Raw genomic sequence first — 13,881 nt, 5'->3', positions numbered from 1 at the left:
CTAATTGGAATGTCTCTTAACCCATTCCTTAACAGACCCCTTCCTTGGAGAAAAAATAATAATTTGGTAAGTATTGGTTTCCCCCGAAAAAACTAAATTACAAGAAACTCAAAAACACCTGCAATTCTTCTCTTCCCCCCCCCCCCCTTTTTTTTTGTTGAAAAGTCACAGAAATACGCGCCTTTGATTAAAAATATCCAAACGTTTCTGTGAACCAGCCTCTTTTCGTAAAATGATCGGACAATTGATAGCTACTGTCGACCCATTTAATTTTTGCTATCTCCCCTCTGTCTACATCTGCTTCAAACTTGCGATGTCCATCCTTTTTTTTAAATAATTTATTAAGGTATTTGAAAATTTTTATAACAGTAACAAAAACAATGACATCAATGCCCCTGGCACCAAGCAGCCTGTCTCCCTATTGTACTCTCCTCTCTTCCCCCCCCCCCCGCCCCCCCCCACACACATGAATAAACAATTTAAAAGCATCACATTCCCCAGTAAACAAACAAGAAAACAAAACAGTGAAAAAACAATCACTTCATAAAAATAGTCACCCAAAAAGCAGAACTAAATTCAAAGCCCACCACCCCCCCCTCACAAGGTCCCTGCAAGACAGATCGACCTTTAACCATCCATGCAGCTCATTATTTCACATAGAGCTACTTAAATTTTTACAATCCAGCACAAATCGCTGCCACAGTCCTCCAAGGCTTAAGTGTCTTTTAATTCACCTCCAGCTTCATTTCTTTAATAAAGGTCCATACTTTGTCTGGCGTTTCAAAGTAGAAGTCCCGTTCCTCATGTGTGACCCATAGGCGGGCTGGGTACAGCATCCTGAACTTCATCCCCTTCTTAAAGAGGGTAGTTTTTGCCCGATTGAACCCAAATCCAGGTCCTGATAAATGCGCAACTCTCAGTTCTCCAACTTGCTGCTCCGTTCTTTCTTGGCCAACCGCAAAACGTGTTCCTTGTCCATGAAACGGTGAAAACGTACCACCATGGCCCTCGGCGGATCGTTCACTCTGGGCTCTATGCGCTCTGTCCAATTCCAGGGGCCGAGGGAACGTCCCAGCCCCCATCAATTTCTCCAACATGTCCGTCACATAGGCCCTCGCATCCGATCTCTCACTGCCTTCTGGGAGGCCAACAATTCTGAGATTCTGCCTCCTGGACCTATTCTCCAGGTCCTCGAGCTTCTCCTGCATTCTTTTCTGGCGGTCGTTCATCATTCCCACCTTGCTTTCCAGCATGGTTATATACTCCTCGTGCTCAGGCAACTTTTATTCGACCTGGATCGCTCTCCCGTGGGTTTCCTGATTCTGAACCACTTGATCAATCGAAGCCTTAATCGAGTCCAACGTGGTCCTCCTTCAGCTTGGCGAAGCAATCCTCGAAAAACTTCACCAGCTGCTCTGTCTACCACTGTGCCGTCTCCTCGCGGCCCTTGCCCTCCGCCATGCTGTCCCGTGTTACCAGCTCTGCTTGCGTCTCCCTTATAGGACTTTGTTGTCTCACACAGCTACTTCTGGTCCAATTCTCCATACATCGGAGGGGGAGTTCTCCTTACTGTCTCACTCTTTACTGCTTTATCCCATAAAATCCGGAAAAAAACGGGTGAAAAAGGTCCAAAAATCCAATACAGGCGGGAGCTATCAAACGTGCGACCTACCCCTCCATGGCCGCCACCGGAAGTCCGTGATGTCTATCCTTAACCTTTTCTCATTCACACTTTTTGTAGAGTGCACATTTTCCCACAGGGATTTATTGTCAATGTGACACTCAATGGGTATGTTCCCCAAATCCCCTAATCCCAAAATGTCTGTCAATATCTGGGACATATAAATGGCCATATCCACCGCCTCTACAAGGCTTAACATCTCAGCGGCCAAAGTGCTTTTGACCACACTCCTTATTTTCTTTGCTTCCCACAAAAGAGGGCAACATTTACCATTGTTCCCCAAAAGGAAAATTGTAAAACATCCTGCGCTTGAAACCCCATCACATAAATTTGCATAGGATGCATCACTATAAACTGAGTTTCAAGTGCCTAAGAGCACCTAAAACCTGGAACCTGAAAACACATTCCTGCATTTTTAGTGTGACCAACGCTTTATTTGCTCTCATTAGTTCTTCCACTTTAGAATCATTCATTTTTGTACTCAACTCTAAGACATCAAAACTAACATCCGGTCTAGTCTGTCTGCCTAACCAATTCAGTTGTCCAATTAAACTGCACAGTTGCTCTTTTTCCATGTTTGAAACCATTGCGTTTTTTTGTGAAACCCAACCACAACTAATTGCTATTGGACTGATGCTCTCCAAATAAGATTGCTGCTGTAAAGTTGCACCTAACTTAGTCTGTCCGATTTCCAGTCCAATATATTTAAATGAACCGGAAGCCTGACTTCCAATCCTGAATTCTTTCTCGAAATGACTAGTCCCACCCCACAAAGAATCATCGACATGCGTCATAAAAATGCCAGAAATATTTCCTTTTTCGTGCCAGTAAAACATTGCCGGATCCGCTTTCAATGACAATAGCCTAACTTTAATAAAACTGACCTTACTGAAAAATACCAGATTCTAGATGCATCACTTAATCCATATACACATTTGTTCAACTTCCAGAGTACCCCTTCTCTTTTGGCTGCCTCTATAGGAGGACGGCGAAAAATGTCTCTCTGAAGCTGATGCCGCTGCAAAATATTATCTTTTATATTTGTTGATTTGCATTCCATGCCTTTGTGGCTAATAGAGCCAAGAAGACCTTTAAAATAACCTATCTGGTCCACAGGGCAGCTATATTCTGTAAGGTAAGAGGGGATGGAGGCTAGTCCAGTTGCATGCTCCTCCTGAGGATGTGGGTGGTGAGGGATACCACCGGTGTCCCCGCTGACTATACCTGCGGGAAGTGCACCCAACTCCAGCTCCTCAAAGACCGTGTTAAGGAACTGGAGCTGAAGCTGGATGACCTTCGGATCATCCGGGAGGCAGAGGGGGTGATAGAGAAGAGTTACAGGGAGGTAACCACACCCAAGGTACAGGACAAGAATAGCTAGGTTACAGTCGGGGGGAAAAAAAAAAACAGGCAGACAGTGCAGGGATCCCTCGTGGCCGTTCCCTTTCAAAACAAGTATAACGTTTTGGATGCTGTTGGGGGGGATGACCTACCGGGGAAGGCCCTAGCGGCCAGGTCTCTGGCACTGAGACTGGCTCTGGGGCTCAGAAGGGAAGGGGGGAGAATAGAAAAGCAATAGTTGTAGGAGATTCAATGGTTAGAGGAATAGATAGGAGATTCTGTGGTCGCGAGCGAGACTCCCGGAAGGTATGTTGCCTCCTGGGTGCCAGGGCCAGGGATGTCTCGGATCGTGTCTTCAGGATCCTTAAGGGGGAGGGGGAGCAGCCAGAAGTCGTGGTGCACATTGGTACCAACGACGTAGGTAGGAAAAGGGGTGTGGAGGTAATAAACGAGTTTAGGGAGTTCGGCTGGAAGTTAAAAGCCAGGACAGACAGTTGGCATCTCTGGTTTGTTGCCGGTGCCACGTGATAGCGAGGCTAGGAATAGGGAGAGAGTGCAGCTGAACACGTGGCTGCAGGAATGGTGTAGGAGGGAGGGCTTCAGGTATTTGGATAATTGGAGCGCATTCTGGGGAAGGTGGGACCTGTACAAGCAGGATGGGTTGCATCTGAACCAGAGGGGCACCAATATCCTGGGAGGGAGGTTTTCTAGTACTCTTCTGGAGGGTTTAAACTAATTTGGCAGGGGAATGGGAACCGGATTTGTAGTCCAGCAACTAAGGTAGCCGATATTCAGAACGCCAAAGCGTGTAATGAGGCAGTGGGGAAGGGAACACTGACAAAGGAGAGTACTTGCAGGCACGGAGATGGGTTGAAGTGTGTATACTTCAACGCAAGAAGCATCAGGAATAAGGTGGGTGAACTTGAGGCATGGATCGGTGCTTGGGACTACGATGTGCTGGCCATCACGGAAACTTGGATAGAAGAGGGGCAGAAATGGTTGTTGGAGGTCCCTGGTTATAGATGTTTCAATAAGATTAGGGAGGGTGGTAAAAGAGGTGGGGGGGGGGGTGGCATTGTTAATTAGAGATAGTATAACAGCTGCAGAAAGGCAGTTCGAGGAGTATCAGCCTACTAAGGTAGAAGCAAGAGATGAAATTGCAGAGCCGTTGGCAATGATCTTTTCGTCCTCACTGTCAACAGGGGTGGTACCAGGGGATTGGAGAGTGGCGAATGTCGTGCCCCTGTTCAAAAAAGGGACTAGGGATAACCCTGGGAATTACAGGCCAGTTAGTCTTACTTCGGTGGTAGGCAAAGTCATGGAAAGGATACTGAAGGATAGGATTTCTGAGCATCTGGAAAGACACTGCTTGATTAGGGATAGTCAGCACGGATTTGTGAGGGGTAGGTCTTGCCTTACAAGTCTTATTGAATTCTTTGAGGAGGTGACCAAGCATGTGGATGAAGGTAAAGCAGTGGATGTAGTGTACATGAATTTTAGTAAGGCATTTGATAAGGTTCCCCATGGTAGGCTTCTGCAGAAAGTAAGGAGGCATGGGATAGTGGGAAATTTGGCCAGTTGGATAACGAACTGGATAACCAATAGAAGTCAGAGAGTGGTGGTGGATGGCAAATATTCAGCCTGGATCCCAGTTACCAGTGGCGTACCGCAGGGATCAGTTCTGGGTCCCCTGCTGTTTGTGATTTTCATTAATTACTTGGATGAGGGAGTTGAAGGGTGGGTCAGTAAATTTGCAGACGATACGAAGATTGGTGGAGTTGTGGATAGTGAGGAGGGCTGTTGTCGGCTGCAAAGCGACATAGATAGGATGCAGAGCTGGGCTGAGAAGTGGCAGATGGAGTTTAACCCTGAAAAGTGTGAGGTTGTCCATTTTGGAAGGACAAATATGAATGCGGAATACAGGGTTAACGGTAGAGTTCTTGGCAATGTGGAGGAGCATAGAGATCTTGGGGTCTATGTTCATACATCTTTGAAAGTTGCCACTCAAGTGGATAGAGCTGTGAAGAAGGCCTATGGTGTGCTAGCGTTCATTAACAGAGGGATTGAATTTAAGAGCCGTGAGGTGATGATGCAGCTGTACAAAACTTTGGTAAGGCCACATTTGGAGTACTGTGTGCAGTTCTGGTCGCCTCATTTTAGGAAGGATGTGGAAGCTTTGGAAAAGATGCAAAGGAGATTTACCAGGATGTTGCCTGGAATGGAGAGTAGGTCTTACGAGGAAAGGTTGAGGGTGCTAGGCCTTTTCTCATTAGAACGGAGAAGGATGAGGGGCGACTTGATAGAGGTTTATAAGATGATCAGGGGAATAGATAGAGTAAACAGTCAGAGACTTTTACCCGGGTGGAACAAACCATTACAAGGGGACATAAATTTAAGGTGAATGGTGGAAGATATAGGGGGGATGTCAGAGGTAGGTTCTTTACCCAGAGAGTAGTGGGGGCATGGAATGCACTGCCTGTGGAAGTAGTTGAGTCGGAAACATTAGGGACCTTCAAGCAGCTATTGGATAGGTACATGGATTACGGTAAAATGATATAGTGTAGATTTATTTGTTCTTAAGGGCAGCACGTTAGCATTGTGGATAGCACAATTGCTTCACAGCTCCAGGGTCCCAGGTTCGATTCCAGCTTGGGTCACTGTCTGTCAGAGTCTGCACATCCTCCCCGTGTCTGCGTGGGTTTCCTCCGGGTGCTCCGGTTTCCTCCCACGGTCCAAAGATGTGCAGGTTAGGTGGATTGGCCCTTAGTGTCCAAAATTGCCCTTAGTGTTGGGTGGAGGTGTTGACTTTGGGTAGGGTGCTCTTTCCAAGAGCCGGTGCAGACTCAATGGGCCGAATGGCGGCCTCCTGCACTGTAAATTCTATGATTAATCTAGGACAAAGGTTCGGCACAACATCCTGGGCCGAAGAGCCTGTTCTGTGCTGTATTTTTCTATGTTCTATCCTGCCGTAGGTGAATCTACCCTTAAATGCTGATCTTCTAAGTTTTCTTCAAATCACCTTGCCACAAGCCTGGCCTTTGCCTTATAAGTTCCATCCAGAAGAACCTCTTCCGTGCAAATCCACCTGTGGGATAGAGCTCTTTGTCCTCTATGCGGTACTTCCACATATACCCCAGGTTCACTCCAACTATGCAGTTCTTGCTGTTTGGCATCTTTGATAACTTTTTCATCTAATTTATTGGAAGCCACCAAAATCTCACGTGCATCTGGGCTTCTACTCTTAGTGGTATTCGTAGTCTTACCCATGTTCTGACACAGTGACAAACTACGTTCCCTATCCTGCCAGGTATCTCGCTCTGTAATGTTACAGCTTGATCTTTCCCTTCTGCTGTGGGATGTCCTTTCAATAGTTCGCGACCTTTTCCTGCGAACCTGTTCACTATCCAATGTATTATCTGAACTGGCTCTGTGCCCCCAATTTTTAAACTTTGTGTTCCCAATCCATTGTCTTGACACCCTCCCCTGAATGATGTACATTCAACCAGTGTTTATACTTTCCAATGGCCTTCCCTGCTTGACTAATAACAGTTGCATCTTCCATTGATTAGACCCTTCAGGCAAGTATGTCACTTTTGTATCAACTTTTGGCAGTTGTCCTTTCAGAAAAATGGCCTGTTCTAATTCATCAGAAGTATTGTGTTCCTCTACAGAAACCCTGTCCATATCAGTTAACTTATCCTCATGGTTCTGTAACATGTGCATACCAGATGGCCCTGGTTCCTCCTCATGTCTATCTGCTCTGTCTAAATTTGTAAATTTGTAATCTTTACCCATTATCCCTGATGAATGTACCCTAATAATCTGATTGCCATGCTGCAAAACCATTGTTTTTCCATCTATGCCGATGATCTTCCCTGAGCATTTCCATTTATTACAATTGTCTCTCTTATAGTATACTTGCTGAAAAACGGCATTTGATGGCCGTATATTATGCCATAAAGCTCTGCGAATTCTTTCAGAGACTTCCAAAAAAGCTTTTCTACTGCTATGTAATGCATTAAAATGCTCAGGAAAAGGCAGAGCTCATTGTAGTCCCTTCCCAAGCTGGAGGCTGGTCATCCAAAATGGATGGAAATTTAGGATTTCTACCAAACATTAATTGATAGGGACTATAGCCCCCAACCATCTCCAAAGGATTCTTTGCATATGCCACCCATGCTAAGGCTGAATTTAACTTGCAATTTGTTCTGTCTGCCAAAAATTTCCAGAGCACGTTTATTACATCTATTACATCTATTACAGCATGGTTTCTTTCACACACACCATTACTAAATGGGCTTTCTGCAGCCATATTCATAACGGTAATATTCACGTTTTCACACATATCCCTGAACTTATCATATCTCCCGTTGTCTAAGGAATTTTGCCGGTGGGCCAATTCCTGTCCCTATCCATTTTTACATAATTCCAGAATTACTCTTTTCTTTACTTTGTACAATGGTCAATTGACTAAATCCGGTTGCTAAATCTACAAAATGCAAAATAAATATATTGTTAGCTTTATCCCAGATCTTAAGGTCCATGGCCACAATGTCGTTAAAATCCCTCGCCAAAGATAAAAGGTCACGTACATAAAAAGCAAGAGGGTAGCCAGGGAAAGGGTTGGCCCACTGAAGGATAGGCAAGGGAATCTATGTGTGGAGCCAGAGGAAATGGGCGAGGTACTAAATGAATACTTTGCATCAGTATTCACCAAAGAGAAGGAATTGGTAGATGTTGAGTCTGGAGAAGGGGGTGTAGATAGCCTGGGTCACATTGTGATCCAAAAAGACGAGGTGTTGGGTGTCTTAAAAAATATTAAGGTAGATAAGTCCCCAGGGCCTGATGGGATCTACCCCAGAATACTGAAGGAGGCTGGAGAGGAAATTGCTGAGGCCTTGACAGAAATCTTTGGATCCTCGCTGTCTTCAGGGGATGTCCCGGAGGACTGGAGAATAGCCAATGTTGTTCCTCTGTTTAAGAAGGGTAGCAAGGATAATCCCGGGAACTACAGGCCGGTGAGCCTTACTTCAGTGGTAGGGAAATTACTGGAGAGAATTCTTCGAGACAGGATCTACTCCCATTTGGAAGCAAATGGACGTATTAGTGAGAGGCAGCACGGTTTTGTGAAGGGGAGGTCGTGTCTCACTAACTTGATAGAGTTTTTCGAGGAGGTCACTAAGATGATTGATGCAGGTAGGGCAGTGGATGTTGTCTACATGGACTTCAGTAAGGCCTTTGACAAGGTCCCTCATGGTAGACTAGTACAAAAGGTGAAGTCACACGGGATCAGGGGTGAGCTGGCAAGGTGGATTCAGAACTGGCTAGGCCATAGAAGGCAGAGGGTAGCAATGGAGGGATGCTTTTCTAATTGGAGGGTTGTGACCAGTGGTGTTCCACAGGGATCAGTGCTGGGACCTTTGCTGTTTGTAGTATATATAAATGATTTGGAGGAAAATGTAACTGGTCTGATTAGTAAGTTTGCAGACGACACAAAGGTTGGTGGAATTGCGGATAGCGATGAGGACTGTCTGAGGATACAGCAGGATTTAGATTGTCTGGAGACTTGGGCGGAGAGATGGCAGATGGAGTTTAATCCGGACAAATGTGAGGTAATGCATTTTGGAAGGGCTAATGCAGGTAGGGAATATACAGTGAATGGTAGAACCCTCAAGAGTATTGAAAGTCAAAGAGATCTAGGAGTACAGGTCCACAGGTCATTGAAAGGGGCAACACAGGTGGAGAAGGTAGTCAAGAAGGCATACGGCATGCTTGCCTTCATTGGACGGGGCATTGAGTATAAGAATTGGCAAGTCATGTTGCAGCTGTATAGAACCTTAGTTAGGCCACACTTGGAGTATAGTGTTCAATTCTGGTCGCCACACTACCAGAAGGATGTGGAGGCTTTAGAGAGGGTGCAGAAGAGATTTACCAGAATGTTGCCTGGTATGGAGGGCATAAGCTATGAGGAGCGATTGAATAAACTCGGTTTGTTCTCTCTGGAACGAAGGAGGTTGAGGGGCGACCTGATAGAGGTCTACAAAATTATGAGGGGCATAGACAGAGTGGATAGTCAGAGGCTTTTCCCCAGGGTAGAGGGGTCAATTACTAGGGGGCATAGGTTTAAGGTGAGAGGGGCAAGGTTTAGAGTAGATGTACGAGGCAAGTTTTTTACGCAGAGGGTAGTGGGTGCCTGGAACTCGCTACCAGAGGAGGTAGTGGAAGCAGGGACGATAGGGACATTTAAGGGGCATCTTGACAAATATATGAATAGGATGGGCATAGAAGGATACGGACCCAGGAAGTGTAGAAGATTGTAGTTTAGTCGGGCAGTATGGTCGGCGCGGGCTTGGAGGGCCAAAGGGCCTGTTCCTGTGCTGTACATTTCTTTGTTCTTTGTTCTTTGTTCTTTGTCACTGTCGGTCGTGGTGGTGTCCTTCTGTACTTCCTATAAACCTCACAGTGATCACTAACCTGTTCTATCAGCTTAGTATGGTCTTCATCCCTTACCCTTGCATCCTTTAATAAATTTTTCAGCCTCCGAGGAGACGGATGCGCAAATTGCTTATGCAGTTTTAATACAACAAGTTTTTTATCAGCTAAAGTCCCTTTTCCAGCTGCCAATAACACATCCTTAACAAGTGCATCTGAAATATTATTTGTCAGCAATGGAATACAATAGTGTCCCGAATGTGTAAATTGTAAGTCCACCATCTTTCCAAAAACTGTTGCCTTATCCTGTTCCATATCCAGTACCATGTGTGCTTTCTTCATCGACGGTCTGCTCAGAAGCAAAGGTATCTCACTTGATACATCATCTGTGCTAATGAAATGATTCACTTTGCCAATATTGCAAGGGATCACCACTTTTTTCAGCGACTTCAGAGTATTATCATCCCCAAACCTGAAACTTGCGGAACTTTCAAATTCCTTAACCTTGTTACGATTTTCAGCATTCAAAGAGACCAGGTAACATTTTAACCAGTCAATTCCACACACAGTAGATGTGCAGCCACTGTCCAATACAGCACAACTGAAGGATTCTGCAACCAACACACTCATTACTTGAGTAAAACTGCTCTTTAAGAGGACAATGCCTTCTTTCTGGTCACTATCTTTTTCCACTTCCGTGTCATGTGTAGCTTCAAACACTCTACTATAATGTGTTGGACAGTTGAAAGCATAATGGTATTGAGAGTCACACCAAAATCATTGATTTATCATACCCTGGGCATGCCTGGGGTTCATTTTCCTATTACCATTCTCCATGTCCCTCCTCCTGTTATAGGTTTTAAATGTGTTTCTGTCCTCTTAATTTCCAGGTCCCGATCTCCTTCCATACTCGTAACCATACTCTCGTAACCTGTTTGTAGCCGTACTGGCAGCACGGCAGCATAGTGGTTAGCACAGTTGTTTCACAGCTCCAGGGTCCCAGGTTCACTTGCCGGCTTGGGTCAGTGTCTGTGCGGAGCCTGCACATTCTCCCCGTGTGTGCGTGGGTTTCCTCCAGGTGCTCCGGTTTCCTCCCACAGTCCAAAGATGTGCAGATTAGGTGGATTGGCCATGTTAAATTGTCCTTAGTGCCCAAAAAGGTTGGATGGGGTTGCTGGGTTACAGACATGAGGTGGAGGTGTGGGCTTAAGTAGGGTGCTCTTTCCAAGGGCCAATGCAGACTTGATGGGCCAAATGGCCGCCTCCTTCACTGTAAATTCTATGATTCTATGATCTCGTCATCCTGTCAGTCGTGTATCTTCCATAAGTTTGCTTTATTACTGACTGACCCATTTTTGTCATAAGAGCCAAAGGAATTGAATGTTTCCCAGAAACTTCTTTAAGGCTCCTATCATCTGATCGAATAAGGTACCATTATCTGCAAACTTAACTCCTGTCAAAACTAGGAGCCTATCCATATTGGTCACTAGCACAGCCCAGTAACATAAATGCCAACACGGACTGTGGAAATTCCAGGCGGTGTTTGTGCAGCCTTTTGTATAGTCTGCTAAATTCCATTATATAGTCCTCCATATAGATATCCTCTGTTTTCCAGAATCTATCAAATTCTGACCAGGCTTCATACACACTTAACAAGTCATCTTTTTGATAAATCTTATCCATAAAACGCAATAGAATCTCCAGAATTCCAGTTCAGCAAACACTTGCTTCGGATTTTACTCTCATAAGGTAGAGAAAGAGCCAATGCCATACCTTGTTTCCTCTTTGCCAAGGCAGTTACCTTAGTCCACATAACTACTGCACTTCTCCATTGGTCGTACAATTCCCTTTCAGAAAATAATGGTGGATCGTCATATCCGGACACCTTTATTCTAGGTTCAGCCATATTCTTTTTTTTTTCCTTCTCACTCACTTTACTCAACAGCAGCCAGAAGCACTCACTTTACTCAACAGCAGCCAGAAGCTAACAGTGGTAGCAGAGGGTGGTTGCTGTGCAAATGTAAAGGGTAAAAGATAAACATTTCCAGATGAAAAAAAAAATTCTGCATCAACCAAGGAGTAAGAGTCAAGAGTTCTGCTCCTTTCCACAAGCACCTTTATTTTCCTTGAACACACTCTAAACAAAACCCTATCACCACATCACATGCCACAAGAGCCACCTGCAAACCCTTTACATATCAGTTTCAATTATTGGATACTTAACATCAATGCGACATATAATTGGAATGTCTCTTAACCCATTCCTTAACAATGATTCTCTCCGTATCATCAAGCCTTTTAATGGTGCTTTACAATTCGGTCTTATGAGCACACAGATTTTGCATCAGCACACCAAGTCTTTGGTCAATCACTCACTTCCAGAGAACCCTGGAGAGCGTGGGTTGAGAGAGATCAGGCCGCCATATTGAAAGGGTGGCTCCACCCTCACTAAATCTGGCTACCCCCTTTGATCGACTGATTTCTTGATGTTTTATGGAATGTTCTTACAATCCACAAGTCTTACAGGGACATAACAGAAAATATTCATTCAAGGATTAGGTAGATAAATGTCAGGCAATAAGGATAAAATTTTGTTTTTAAAAATTTTGAGTGCATGTCTACATTTTTTTACAATTAAGGGGCAATTTAGTGTGGCCAATCCACCTACCCTACACATCTTTGGGTTGTGGGGGTGAAACCCATGCAGACATGGGGAGAATGTGCAAACTCCACACAGATAGTGACACAGGGCTGGGATTCGAACCCAGATCCTCAATGCCGCAGTCCCAGTGCTAACCACTGCACCACATGCCGCCTCTGGCAATCAGGATAAATGATGGATTATAAGCAAGTGATACCAAAGCCTGTAGAAAAGCAGCTACTCTTGCGTTTGCATCAAGTGATCCCACCGATATCTGCGATATGGCCATTCGCATTTGCACCTCAATGTCTCGAGACTCTTGCTAATCTTGTTACTGGGCAAATTGCATCTCATTAGTCCTCTAGGTGCCTGCTAGTGTTGTTACTTTTCTGTTATTTTGTTTTCACCGCAAGATCACTGTTAACCTTGTTAACTTTCCACATTCCTGACAAGCACCACTGTGCTGGCCAAGCCCTGAAAGGGCATATCCTCCAGACTGGGCCTGCACAGGTGTTGAGGGAACTAAGAAACTGACCTCGCCCTTGCCCAAAATTGTCACTGACCATGCTGTCACACAGCAATTTCCTGCTGATCTTTGCTCAGTTTGGGATTTTCTGGGGCCACTTAGCTCCTGATCTCATTACAACCTTGATTCAAACATGGACAAAAAAGTTGAATTCAAGAGATGAGGTTTAGCGTGACTGCCCTTGACATCAAGACAGCATTTGAACTTGTTGCATCAAGCAGCCCTAGCAAAACCTGAAGTCCATAGGAATAGGGGGACAATTTCCACTAGTTGAGTCATCCCTAACACAAAGGAAGATGGCTGTGTTTGTTGGAGGCCAATCACCTCAGCCCAGGACATCGCTACTGGTGTTCTTCAGGGTAGTGCCCTAGGCCCATCCATCTTCAACTGCTTCATTGGTGACCTTCCCTCCATCGCAAGAGCAGAATTGGTGCTGTTCAATATACATTGCACAATCCTCAGATGTTCAAGCGGTCTATGATCATATGTCGTAAGACCTGGACTACATTCTGGTTTGGGCTGCTAAGTGGCAAGTAACATTAGTGTCACATGTGTACCAGGAAATTACCATCTCCAAGAAAGAGAATCTAACCATTTACCCTTGATGTTCAATACATTCCCATCACTAAATCCCCTACAATCAACATCCTGAGGTTACCATTGACAAGAAACCTAACTGGACTAACCATGTGACTTTAAAAGCAGGTCAGAGTCTGGGTATTCTGTGGTGAGTCACTCCTCTCCTGACTCCCTAAAGCCTGTCCACCATCTACAAGGTGCAAGTCAAGAATGTGATGGAATACTTTCTACTTGCCTGGATGAGTGCAGCTCCAACAACACTCAAGACGCTCGACACCATCCAAGACAAAGTAGTTCACTTGTTGGTACCCCATCCACTGCCTTAAACATTCACTCCTTCCAGCTGTGGTTGCAGTGTGTACCATTTACAAGGTGTACCAGCCACAGTAACTCACCAAGGCTTCTTCGACAGCACCATCCAAACATGCAACGTCTACCACCTAGACCGAGAAGGGTAGGTAGTGTATGGGAACACCACCATGTGCAAGTATCCCAGAAACGCACACACCATCCTGTCTAGGAACAATTGCTGTTCCTTCACTGCTGGATTGAAAACCTGGAACTCCATTAGTAAAGGTGCAGTGGGTATACCTGCACCAGATGAACTGTAGCAGTTCAAGAAGGGAGCTCACCACCATTTTCTTAACAACATTTTGGGATGGGCAATATATACTGGTGTTG

The 13,881-nt window shown here is 45.1% G+C and overlaps 1 protein-coding gene across 1 annotated transcript in view; it reads left to right on the top strand.

Moving 5' to 3' along the window:
* cdadc1 (cytidine and dCMP deaminase domain containing 1) overlaps window positions 1-13,881 on the top strand; it is a 131,367-nt gene that overhangs the window by 23,084 nt on the left and 94,402 nt on the right. The gene's annotated exons all lie outside the window — the stretch shown is intronic.

The sequence above is a fragment of the Scyliorhinus torazame genome, chromosome 8 (assembly GCF_047496885.1).
Source record: "Scyliorhinus torazame isolate Kashiwa2021f chromosome 8, sScyTor2.1, whole genome shotgun sequence".
NCBI classification, from domain to species: Eukaryota; Metazoa; Chordata; class Chondrichthyes; order Carcharhiniformes; family Scyliorhinidae; genus Scyliorhinus; species Scyliorhinus torazame.
The sequence above is the reverse complement of the archived record's forward strand: the minus strand, read 5'-3'. Positions and strand labels throughout refer to the sequence as shown.